This window comes from Cebus imitator, unplaced genomic scaffold, assembly GCF_001604975.1.
Source record: "Cebus imitator isolate Cc_AM_T3 unplaced genomic scaffold, Cebus_imitator-1.0 Scaffold12, whole genome shotgun sequence".
NCBI classification, from domain to species: domain Eukaryota; kingdom Metazoa; phylum Chordata; class Mammalia; order Primates; family Cebidae; genus Cebus; species Cebus imitator.
In genome coordinates this window covers 5,332,453-5,345,332 of record NW_016107327.1, presented here as the reverse complement: position 1 = coordinate 5,345,332, position 12,880 = coordinate 5,332,453, and positions in this window count along the sequence as shown.

The following is a 12,880-nucleotide window of genomic DNA, read 5'->3' as shown; positions in this document are numbered from 1 at the left end:
GCGTATCCACTAAGGTCTCACCTTTGGGATTTGTGTTTTTGGTAACAAGCAACGAGTGCCCCTTGACTGCAGCCTCACTTGGGGGAAACTCATGACCGGTGAGAGGTTTGGAGGAGGAGTCGCGGGCCCGGGTTGGATCACGGGTCTCAGCCAGCAGGGCCTCCTCCCTGGGCACTTAGGGAGCCTCTTAGCTGCCTGCCAGCTGGATGGACCTGAGGGTAGCGGCACCTACAGAGGCCATAATTAGGGATTTTAGCATCTTGTTTTAGCTCCTCTGGAGTGGAAATTCTGGAAGTCAGCGGACCCTGAGCAGCTGGGCAGAGACTGGCAGTGTCCTCCTGACACTTGGTGGCAGCACAGGCCACCCTTTAAGTCACAGGTGTGTTCCTGTGAGCTTCCCCAGAATGGTCAGGTGGAAACTGAGCACAGGAGACCCTTTAAACTGGCCTTATGAAAGCCACAGGCGGTGGGTTTGCTTGTGCTGTTTACGCCTTAAACCCGGGTTAAGCATTTTCAAACACATTCTGCCCCAAGCTTTCTAGGCATCTGTCTATGGGCCTCCTGAGAGCCCTTCTGATTCACGCGCAGTTCTGACCGGAAAGCTCCTGCATCTCCTCGCCTGCTGAGACCCTTCTCCTCCCGCAGGCTGATGGAAGTCTGGTATCCCAGCCATCCCTCCCCAAAAGGATTCCCTGTTGTCTCTCAAGCTGGAACCTGGAGGAAGATCGGGGTCTCCCCTTTCATTATCCTGTTGTCCTTGGGGCAGGGGGCGGGGAAGATAGATAGACTTGTTTTACCTTCAACCCTCTGCCCTAACTGGAGCCCCAAGTTTTATACCCCAGCACCAGCTAAAGGCCCATTCACCAGCAACTGGCTCTCTAGTCATTTTGCTAGGATAACTAGTTTGTTATCTACCGGCCTAGTCTGTCTGTTGTAGGAAAGGATTTGAGAGAAGAAATCCCTTCCAAGTATCACTGTGGGCACCTGGTTGAGCCCCGAGGAAGTTATGCTTTCACTGGGTGTGCACTTCTGGGTGGGAGGAAATGAGTTCTCTCTCCCCAGGCCTGCACAGGGCTGCTGGTGTGGCGGTCACGGTCAGGCTGGAAGAGGAGGTCTGAGTTCTGACTGCTCCATGGGCACCACTCAGGGGCAGAGGCAGCCCAGCAGAGGAGCAGCTGCCTGGCATCCACCTCCCCATACCACCTCTCCTGTTGCCTCCCTGGCACACAGGCCACGTGTCAGGCCATGTCTCCTCACAGCTTAGAAAGGTGGTCATGGAGATCAGGAGGATAAATTCATTCATTCTGCACCTCAGCGTGGGATAGGGGTATGAGAGCCGTCCTGGGATGTGCTCCAGGAAGGTCTCCAAGGGATCGGGTACCAAGGGCAGAGGGAGGGTCCCTGTGGCCCTACAGCCAGGGCCCATATTTCCCTACTCAAAATCTAGATCTGTGATTTGGCTGGAAGACCCACAGCTACCATATCCATAGACCAAGAGCCTGAGGAGCCACACGGGGCCCACCTCCAGGTGGGTCCCTGCCACAGCTCACGGGTGCACGTGTTTCTCACCCACCTGGATGGAGGAGAGTCCTGAGGAAGGGGAGCAGGAAGGGCTCTGGTGGGAACGATCAGGGACAGGCACAGTGGCTGGGCAGAGTGTGTCCTTGGGCAGTTACTCCCTTGTCCAGCCTCAGTGGGGTGATCTATCCAAAGAGGAAAGGTGCCTGCTGCATATGCAAATTGGGATGATTCAATATGCAGATGTCTGCACAGAGGCTAGGGCAGGTGAGGTGCTCAGTGAACTAAAAACATAAGGGAACAAATAAGCTTCTTACCAAATCTGACCCCTCACAGACATTTCCCTCTTACCGAGAACAAACTTGCAGCTTTGGGGAATTTTAAGGGGGAAAAGAAAGTTGTGCCGTCCTCCTTGGTAGGTAGAGAGCCTGGAATTTGGAAATCTTAAGAGGCCGAGTGGCAAGTCTGCACAGGAAAGGGCAGAGTGCGGGGGTTTGCTGCCTCTGTCTTGCACCTCTGTGAGCTCACTCGTGTCCCTGCTGAACCTCATTGGGTTCTACATAACCAAGATGGAACGCAGTAAATGAAACAGAACCATAGGCCTATCGTTTCCTCCTGGATTTAACAATTTCAAACTTTCATCAGAGGTTTGATCGGAGGAAGGGGAGGAAAGTCTTCATTCTCCATTTAAGAAAACCAGACAGGTGGCTCACGCCTGTAATCCCAGCTCTTGGGGAGGCTGAGGCAGATGGATCACCTGAGTCAGGAGTTTGAGATCAGCCTGGCCAACCTGGTGAAACCCCGTCTCTACTAAAAACAAAAATAAAAAATTGGCTAAACGTGGTGACGGGTGCCTGTAATCACAGCTACTCAGGAGGCTGGGGCAGGAAATTGCTTGAACCCAGGAGGCAGAGGTTGCAGTGAGCCGAGATCATGCCATTGCACTCCAGCCTGGGCGATGCAGTGAGACCCATCTCAAAAAAAAAAAGAAGAAAGAAAAATAAAGAAAACCAGATCATAGCATCTTCCTTAGATCCAAGCCCTCTCGGACTGGACCCGGAGCCTTTGAGCTCTGGGAGTTTATTGTAAACATCAATGTTGCCAAAACCCACAACTGAGTGCTGTTCCTGTGAAGTAGGGGGAGGGGTGAAGTTTTCTTTTCTTTTTTTTTTTTTTTTAATTCCATAAATAACGTGGCTTCTCTCTGTATCTTTACTTCTCATGGGCTCAGAATGTGCCCAGCTGGTCATTCTCTTTTATAGGTAAATATGTGCCCATTTTATTAAAAGAAAGGCCTCTTACAATGCAGCTGGTAAGCTTCCTGCTTGCTAGTGCTCACAGATTCCTTGTTGCAACTTAAGCGGGTGTGTTACTTTGATAGTCATATGAAATAACCCTAACTTTGCCTGGGGATATTTATAACAAGACATGCAGAATTATTGCACCATAAAAGCTGCTTCACTGATTCTTGCTGATTAGAAACTTTAAAAAAAAAAAAAAAAAAAAAAAAAAGACAAATGGAATAAAAACGTCCCAACCACTGGAGTTCTGATGTCAGGCAAACTGAAGCCACAGTGGTTCTCCCTGGCCCTTTGATACCAACCCTGAGCCTGGAGAAGTCAGGCCAGCTCCGTGGGCTTCTTTCCTGAGGTGCTTCATGTGTCTCTTACCTTCCTGCCCCACGCTGAGGCCAAGAATGAATGACCCGGGAGGGGCGGGCTTGTCTTTCCGCCATGCTGGGGGACAATGCCAAGTTTTGCTTTAGGAGAAATGAAGGCAGAGCAATCTCTGGTATTAGATGAGGCAAGCATATTCCACCTTGCCCTCTGGCAGACAGGCCAAACAGGACGGAGGCATTTTTAATTGATGCTAGGACCTTGCAAGGATAAGGAGTTGGCAGGAATGGATGGAACACTTTATTTTCCTTCCAACATGCCCATTTACCAGGCCCATCCTCAAGGGCATTGTGAAAGTGGGCCCAGTGGGGTTTCTTCCCCTGGCTGTTGGCCTGAATCAGACTGGTTTCATCAGGCCCTGAATGTAGACGCCATGTGTGGTAACTGGTGCATTCAGCGTCCATCCTTGTGTTCCTTGGGTGCTGCGAGGAGCTTTCCCATCACCTCTTCTATTTTGCCACTTGTCTTTGGCCCTAACCAGCACTCTTTCCTTACCTCCAGTTGTCCTTCTCCACCCCTCTTCTGGCCACACACACAGTTCATGCATACATCACCCTTCATCCAGTAGAGTCAGATATTTCCCCAAATCTAGCTCAGGTGGAAAACCTGCTTCTCTTACTCCTAAGAGGTGACTGAAGAATGCTGCAGCTTGCTCCCCTGGAGACTGTCTGACTGGATGCTCAGGTTATAGTGGGAAGAGCTATTCTGTAGCGGCACCTTGGACCATGCCAGTCGCTAATCCTGGGGTTCGGGGACTCCCAAACTGCGTTTAATAATAATATTAAGGCTGGGCATGGTGGCTCCTGCCTGTAATCCCAGCACTTTGGGAGGCCGAGGCAGGCGGATCATGAGGTTAAGAGATAGAGACCATCCTGGCCAACATGGTGAAACCCCGTCTCTACTAAAAATACAAAAATTAGTCAGGCATGGTGGTGCACACCTATAATCCCATCTATTCGGGAGGCTGAGGCAGGAAAATCACTTGAACCTGGGAGGCAGAGGTTACAGTGAGCCAAGATCGAGCCATTGCACTCCAGCCTGGGAGACAGAGCAAGACTCTGTCCCAAAATAATAATAATATTGAATAGAATAAAAGAATAATTATCTGGGAGCATCCATGCACTCCACACCCACTGTTCATAAAAGGCCACTTCTCCTTGGAGTTTCCTGTGTGGCCTCTGCCTTGTTCCCGTCCCCTTCTCTCTCTACGAAAAGTAATTAATCATCTTGAGTTGTGTATTCACCATTCCCTTGCCTTTCTTCATCTAACTAGAACTTTCTGTTTGCATATCTTTGGGCTTTGCACGATGGAATGATACAGCACAGAGCCTTCTGCAACGTGCTTCTTTCTGCCAGACACCAGGCTCCCAAGAAGCATCATGTGGCCACAGCTGTGAATTATTGATTCGCCATTGCCTTGAGTCCCATTGTGTGGAGACATTGATTCTCAGGACACTCGGGTTGTTTTCAGGTTTTTACTGTCACAGATTGCCTTGCTGTGCTATGTACCTTCTAGACATGGCTCCTTGTTCAGGACTTTCTCTAGAAGTAAAGTTGCTGGGTGATACGATTTGTACATCTTCAGTTTTCCCAAGTAGCTAGGTCAGTCCACGTTCCGACAGGTGGAGTATAGGCCTACCGCTCGCTTCACAGCCTTACCAACACTTGACATTGTTTTTACTATTTGCCAGTCTTGTGGGCATGAAGAGGAAGCTCACTGTGGTTTCTATTTGAATTCCCCTGTTGGTTAATGAGGATGGATTTTTTCACATGCAAATTGGCCATGATGACACATCTATTCAAATCTTTTGTCTATTTTTCTTGACAGATTAATAGGTGAGTGTTCTTTATATGTTTTGATACCAATCTTGAATCACATATTTTTGTTGCAAATATATTCTTCCAGTTTTGGCTTATTTTTTCATTATGGTGGCTTTTGCTGAACAGAAGTTATTCATTTTAACAGTTACATTCTTTCGTCTTTCCCTTTATAGTTTGTGTAATTGTGTCTGGTTTCAGAAATCTTCCTCTACTACACAGAAATTCATAAACCTAGTTTCCTCTAATGTATTCAAAAGTTTTATAGTTTTGTTTTTTACATTTAGCACCTTAGCCCACCTGAAATTTGTTTGTTTGTTTTGTGGCAGGGTCTTTCTCTGTTGTCCAGGCTGGAGTGCAGTGGCACAATCATGGCTTACTGCAGCCTCAACCTCCTGGGCTCCAGCAACCCTCCTGACTCAGCCTCTCAAGCAGTTGGGATTGCAGATTTGTGTAACTACACCTGGCTATTTTTTATTTTTAGTAGTGACAAGATCTCTCTATGGTGCCCAGGCTGATCTCAGACTCACAGCTCTGCCTCCCAAAGTGCTGGGATTACAGGCATGAGCCACTGTGCCTGCCCGGTAAGGATTTTATGTAATGTTGGAGTTTGTTAGTGTTCTGGTTGTCTATTGCTATATAACAGATTACCCTCAAAACTTAGTTATTTAAAAAACATCCAGGGGGCAGTGGTTCACACCTATAATCCTAGCACTTTGGGAGGCCAAGATAGGCGGATCCCTTGATCTCAGGAGTTTGAGTCCAGCCTGGGCAATGTGGTGAGACCATCTCCATTAAAAAAATACCCGGGTGTGGTAATTTGTGCCTGCGGTCTTGGCTACTTGGGAGACTGAGGTGGGAGGATTGCTTGAGCCCTGGGAGGTGGTCAGGGGAGGGCGGAGGTTGCAGTGAGCCGGGATCACACCACTGTGCTCCAGCCTGGGCGACAGAAGAAGATTCTGTCTCAAAATAAATAAATAAATAAAACAATATCCACTTGATTATACCTACCATTTTGCAGGTTAAGAATTTGGGCAGGATTCAGCTTAGGAAAATTCCCCTTCCCTATAGACTCATTGAGGTCACTTGGTGGTATTAAGCTGGCAGATGGGCTGGTCTGGCAGGTTCAAGATAGCCTCATTCACATTTTGGCCCATTGATAGAAAAACTGGAGTTGCCTGGGATCATCACTGCAGTGCTTTCACGTGCCTCTCTAGCTGGCATTCTCGGGGCAGTCTTAATGTCTTACGTGACAGCTCAGGTCTCCTTGACAGAGTGTTCTGAGACTATGATGAAAGCCACAGCTTCTGCTCAGCAGCCTTAGAAGTCATTCAGTGCCACTTCAGCCATATTCTAAGTACTTTCCTAGAGCCAACCCAGGCTCAAAGGGAAATAAATTAGACTCTACATCTCAATGGAAAGAGTAGCAAAAAAAAAAAAAAAAAAGAAAAAAAAAAGTGGGCATCTTACATTGTCCATAGTTAGCTAGTAGTTCATGACTACTACATCTACATTTCATAAGCGGGATTGCAAACTTCTTTTCAGCTACTGTCCTCATTTGGTTTAAACTTTTATGTTTTAAATCTGTTTCCTATAAATAGTGTATAGGTGGATTTTTAAAGCTGAAACTTAATTTATATTAATTGTGATCACTAACGTATTTGCACTTACATTTACCATTTTATTAAAAGCTTTCTATTTATCTTACTTTCTCTGTTTCTTTATCTTTTTTTCTTGTCTTCTTTTATTTTTTCAGTATTTATTTTCTTTAAATTTTCATTATAGGTAATTGACAGACATAACAAAAGTGGAGAAACATCTCTCAACTTCAATACAAATCTCATTTTGTCTACCCTCTATACCTTCCCCTATTAGCCAACACTGGGTTGTTTTTAAGCAAAACCAAGCCATTGTATTATTTTATTCATAAATTCTTCAGTATGTGTATAATATTTAAGAAGTCTTTTATGAAACAAAACTACATTACCATTATTACATCTTTAAAAATAGCAATTCTTTAATATCATTAAATATGTAGTTAGTGTTCAAATTTTCCTAATTGTCTCACACACAAAAATTTTTTTGTTTTGTTTTTTTCCGCTTGGATTGTCTGAACTGGATCCAACAAGGTCCATCCATTTTTCTTCTTTTTAGAATAAACATTATTTTTCTTATGTAATTTTATTCTTACTAGCTTGGGAATGATACACTGTATTCTTTATTATTATTCTAAAAATTCTAGCTTATCAATCTGGAGTTAATCAGTATTTTTCCTCTCTAAATAGTGCATAGTTCAGAATACTTTAAATCCAATCAGCAAATCCCTTCCCTAATCTTAGATTATGTACTATTGGTGTCTTGTATTTTGGTTCTGATTTTTAACTCTGTAAGACATTATTATTACTTTTTTTTTTTTTTTTTTTGAGACAAGTCTCACTCTGTCACCCAGGCTGGAGTGCAATGGTGCAATCTTGGTTCACTGCAGCCTCAACCTCCTGGGCTCAAGCAATCCTCCTGTGTCAGTCTCCCATGCAGCTGGGGCCGTGGGTGTGCACCATCACACCTGGCTAATTTTTTAATTTTTCTGATTTTTTTTGTAGAGCCGAGGTCTCCCTGTGTTGCCCAGGCTGGTCTCGAACTCCTGGGCTCAAGTGATCTTCCTGTCTAGGCCTCCCAAAGTGCAGCGATTACAGGCATGAGCCACCATGCCTGACCTATTTCATGATTTTTGACTGAGCACACATCTGCAGGAATTGTTTCATGCCGGGTTGAGTTAAGTTTCTCTTGGGAAGCGTTGTACTTGCTTCTTCCAGGCATCTAGGGGAACCACCAGTCATAGGCACCTTTTAACTACATCTTCAACTTGTTTTTTTCTTCTACTCAGGTTCAAGGTTCAAACTCCTTGCATCCCCTTGAGGGAAGAAGTGGGTGAATCTATTTCCTAGTTAATTAACAGGAAGCTATAACCCATTAGGGTTCTAATGGATCTTGTCAAATAAATGATTTTTGGTTGTATTGATTCTATTGTACATTTTGTCTTTTATTTCATCAATCTCTTTCAGCTTTCTTTGGAATTATTCAATTCTTTTTCTATCTTAAATCGTATGCTTAGATGATTAATTCTATTATAAATTGTAGGGGGACTCTTCTATTAGACTCCCCACCTTGACTGGACCTGGATTTCTTCACCCAGCAAGGCTGTGAAAATAAAAATTCACGTTTACTTTCAGAGTAAATGTTATCAAGATACAAGCTGGCATTAGAATTCTGCTTAGTTCTGTGGGCTTTCACTCTCACTTTTGCTTGGTTTTCAGTCACCTTCTTTTTTTCTGCCACACTCATCAATACTTTGTGTATATCAGCATTGTTCACTGTTTTCCATAGGAGGATAGGGCAGAGTGTCTTCTCCATCATACTTCCAGAAGCGAAAGTCCTCTTGACAGTTATTATTCTAGTTCCTATTCCCAGAGTGCTAGTTCTTGTTAGACAAAGTTTTGGGAGTTTCTAACTTCATTCAGTGAATGTTCACTGCTATTTAAAACCTTTAAGACCTATTAGTCTTGACCCCTGGCTGTCTGCTTTCCTACAAGTAGAGAGGACGTCAGGTACGAGCTCTCTCCTCTCCTATCCTCTCTACTTTACAACACCTCTTTATCCACTTATCTTTCCTGCTTCTTCTTCCTCCCAAGTCTCATTTGGAGAACTGCCCCCTCTTTCCAAGGCCAAATCCTCTAACCTTGCTATGGGTTCCATTTTTGTGGCCAAAATTCCTCTTTCCTCGCTCATCATCTTTTGCCAATTATATTCTTACTAATCTTTCAAGGCTGAGTTTAGTGATGCCTTTTGAAATGTCCCTTCCCCCTTCATCCCAAATTTCCTCTCCAGATTCCAAGAGCACTTTATTGTTTAAATGACATTAACACAGAGCTTACACTGTCGTAAATATTATTTACATAACCGGCGTAAATATGATTTTCATAACTGTTGCTTCTCCTCCTAAATTGTGAGCTCCTTAGAAAAGACACCATCTTCTGCATTATTTCTTACTGTGCTGAACATAGTACTTCACATATAGTGGCTTATTGTAAATGCTTCTTGCCTTTCTTAGAAATCAGTCTTTTCAACAATCTCTTTTCTTTACTCTGTCTTCATTTTCTCTTCTGTGGTCAGACACATTCAAGTATTTTGGAACTTGAAGGGCAAGAAAAAAATCTTTGCTTAATCCTGCTGCTTCCCTTTTTATCTTTCTCTTTCTAAATATCTTAAACATATGGTCTGTGACTTCTGTCTTCTTTCTTTACCCTGCATCTTCCTTTAACCATCTGTAATCTGACCTCCACTCTCACCACTCTACTTAGACTACACTCTTAAAAACCAAGAGGTGGCTGGGCACGGTGGCTCACACCTGTAATCCCAGCATTTTGGGAGGCCGAGGCGGGCGGATCACGAGGTCAAGAGATTGAGACCATCCTGGCCAACATGGTGAAACCCCGTCTCTACTAAAAAAAATACAAAAATTAGCTGGGTGTGGTGGCTTGCGCCTGTAGTCCCAACTACTCGGGAGGCTGAGGCAGGAGAATTGCTTGACTCCAGGAGGCGGAGATTGCCGTGAGCTGAGATTGCGCCACTGCACTCCAGCCTTGCGCCTGGCAACAGAGCAAGACTCTGTCTCAAAAAACAAACAAACAAACAAACAAAAAACCAAGAGTTTCCTTCTAATTACCACCACCATGTCCTCTCCGCAGCTTCTGTTTGATACTCTGAGCACCCCTGGCAGGGACAGCGACCTCTACCCAGTGTGGCCCTGGGGTGCTGCCAGGGTCTCCTGCCCTATGCCCGCTCTTCCTCTATGCCCTACCCTCTGTCCATGCCTGTTCTCAGCTCACAGATTTCCTCTCTATACTGAGGGACCTACCCCACATTTGTGACTTCAGAAATTATGGATGGGGCTGCTTTTCCTATCTTCATTCTCCTTCCCTAATCTCTTCTAAAGTCAAAATCTGAATGCTTAAATTTTTTCTAGACATTTTCATCTGATTTCCCTTTGCTCAAGAAGATTCCCTTTCCTCAATACGTTTGTGTTCATCTCTTCCATCACTTCCTGGTTTCCTTAGGGTCAACAATCTCAGTTTTGTTTGATCTTCCCCAGTTTCTTACTCCCCTCTTTCTCACCCCCTATGACGTTGGCTCAGCCTCCACAAGATCTGTCTCGATTTCAGCCACCTCTGCTTTGGTTTAGGACTCATCCCTGGATTAGTGTGCCAGGTTCCCTGGCCATGTCTCTGCTGTCTTAGTCCTCTTGTACATCATTGCCAAATGTTCTAAAAATTCCATTCAAGGTCACACGGAGGTCTATGGAAAAAGACGATGGATTTGAGAATCGGACAAGTCAGGATTTGAATGCCAACTTCACTACTTACTGGCTGTGAAGTGTCAGTTTCCTCCATTTCTGTCAGGGCAGTATCACTCACGGCATTGGATTTTAATGAATATTAAGTAAGGCAACGTACTACAAATAAAATTACCTTTTTATATGTTTTTATTTTTAACAGATCAATAAGCATTTTCGGAGCAATTAGGTCATTTTCCCAAGGTCACAGTCTATAAAGCAGAGCAGAGTTTTTAACATATCTCACAAGGCAAGGTGAATATCGGCTTCAATTAATCTGTATTCATTAATGAATCCATATTCCTAATGCCTCTTAACAAATCCTACATTCACTCAGTTCTTTAGTAGCCAAGGGAAGGTATGATCCTGAGGGGGCTGGAGCGGCTCCATGTCAGTGCCAGGGGCTGAGACCAGCATTGGAAGAAAAGGTGGGCGGCTTTGCACGGAGGCCAGGAGGGGAAACGGTGAGGAGAGAAAAGGGTGTCCCAAGATCCCCTGCCCAGCATGGCTATCACTGGAAAATGAGAAAGGATGTGGAGCTCATTGTGTATTTTTATGACACTGAGTGGATTTAATCCTTTTCTGCCTAGGGCTGTTCACTCTTCATGAATGTCTTGGGGATTTGGCCAATTGTGAGAATGTTTCTGGTGATATTAAAGCTCATTTTATGAGGTTGGCGGCCATTACTTTCAAACCATAAATCTTATCCTTTAAAGAAATGAGAATGATCGCTTTGAAAAATCCCATTTGATGATGAGAAGTTTGGTCAAGGAAAATACTCGTATAAAATTCGGGATCCCCTCTTTTGCCTCAGGCCTGAATGAGGGCTAGGGTCAGGCATCCAGTGCCATGTGAGGGGCTAGAACCTCTCTGACTGATGCTACGGTGGAGCAACGAGAACACCCAGTGGCATAAACTTTCAGAAGGACAGTAGAGAAAAAGGAAGGAGGGTGCACCCCAGTCCAAGACACCCGCCTGCGCGCTGCTAGTTGGGGTCACGTGTCCAGCTTCTTCCATATGGCGGCTGCGTGGACCCCGCCCACTTGCCGCACTCTCCTTGTGGCCAGAACTGTGGCTCTCCCTTCACCTCACGCCCCCAGATCAGTGGCTCTTGGTGGCCATTCATTCAGAACTCCCTGAGTAAGAGTATTTTATGGCAAATGTTGTTTGAGGAACACTGCAGATTATTTTCCCCTTCTGGAGATTCCCAGTGAGTAGCAGCAGTTGTGATAAAGGCTGTTTTTTAGCAAACAGCCATCAGAGCCAGCAGCTTGGACCCAGAGGTCTTAAGCTGTTCCCAGGACCCAGGTCATGCCCTGTGAGACTGGAGCTTAGAGTTACCCACACACCTATCTCCAGAGACTCTCGTTTCCAACCTGCTTGGGACGCAAGAAGGCTCAGTTGTTCAGATCCAAAAACACATTAAATAATTTTCCTCTCCATTCATTCTTCTCTATGATGTGGGGGGAAAGGGGGGAGGGGGATCCGCTTTTGTGCCTTGACAGATGTGCCATTGCTAATTTAATCAGGTAAAGTATGGTTGAGGAGTGTCAACCTGAAGCAGTGTTCTTGGGAGCAGCTTCCATTGTTATGGGCCCTGAAGACACTTGCTGGCTTGAACAGGGCAGGGGCAGCAGGCATGGCCGTTGTGCTCAGAAAGAGAATCTCTGAGGCCCCCATCCAGGCCCATTGCTAGAGGCCAAAGGACACAGATAAAATCCATAGCAGTGAGTTCACAGGAGACACCTAGTGCCACTGGGCAGGATTTCATAGGGGGTTATGGGCGGAATGAAAACAAGAATTGTATGAAAAATCAGTCTTCCTCCCCAATCATTGCTAACCCCTTGCCATCTCTGAATATTTCAATTTTAGAATATTTGTTTTACGGAACTGGGCAGAAATGACAGGAGTTATCCCATATTTGTTAGACCTCCCCTGTGTGCCAGATATGTTTTTAAGAGGCCTTCCTGTCCATCTTCCCACTTCCCACTCATGGCACTGCTGTGACTCATGGCAATGGAGTATTGTACCCATTTTACAGATGAGCAAATCAAGGCTTTGCAAGGCTGAGTCACGCCCTTTGTGAAGTGGGGTGCCTCCAGAGCCCAGGCTCCCCCTTTCTGCCTGTTCTGCCTCAGGGTACAGTTTGGAGTCTTCTATGGAGTTTTCTACACATTCCAGGTAGAAATGTAGGCACCAGAGAAATAACCTAAGAAATTGCACCTACCTTTACAAGGTTGCCACCCTCCCTGCTGCCTTACGGAGAGGACCTGGCTAGCTTCTCAGCACCATGAGAACAGCAGACCCTTCTCTCCAGGGCCGCTTGGAGGAGGGGAAGGCTGTCCTGGCGCTGGCCCTACCGTGCGACTCAATGCATGACCGATCCTGCAGATCACAGGAGATCCTGCAGTGCTGGAAGAACCCAGAGCTCAGGCAAAGGGGAGCCTTGAGCGCTCCCAAAAATATAGGTCCTCACCTA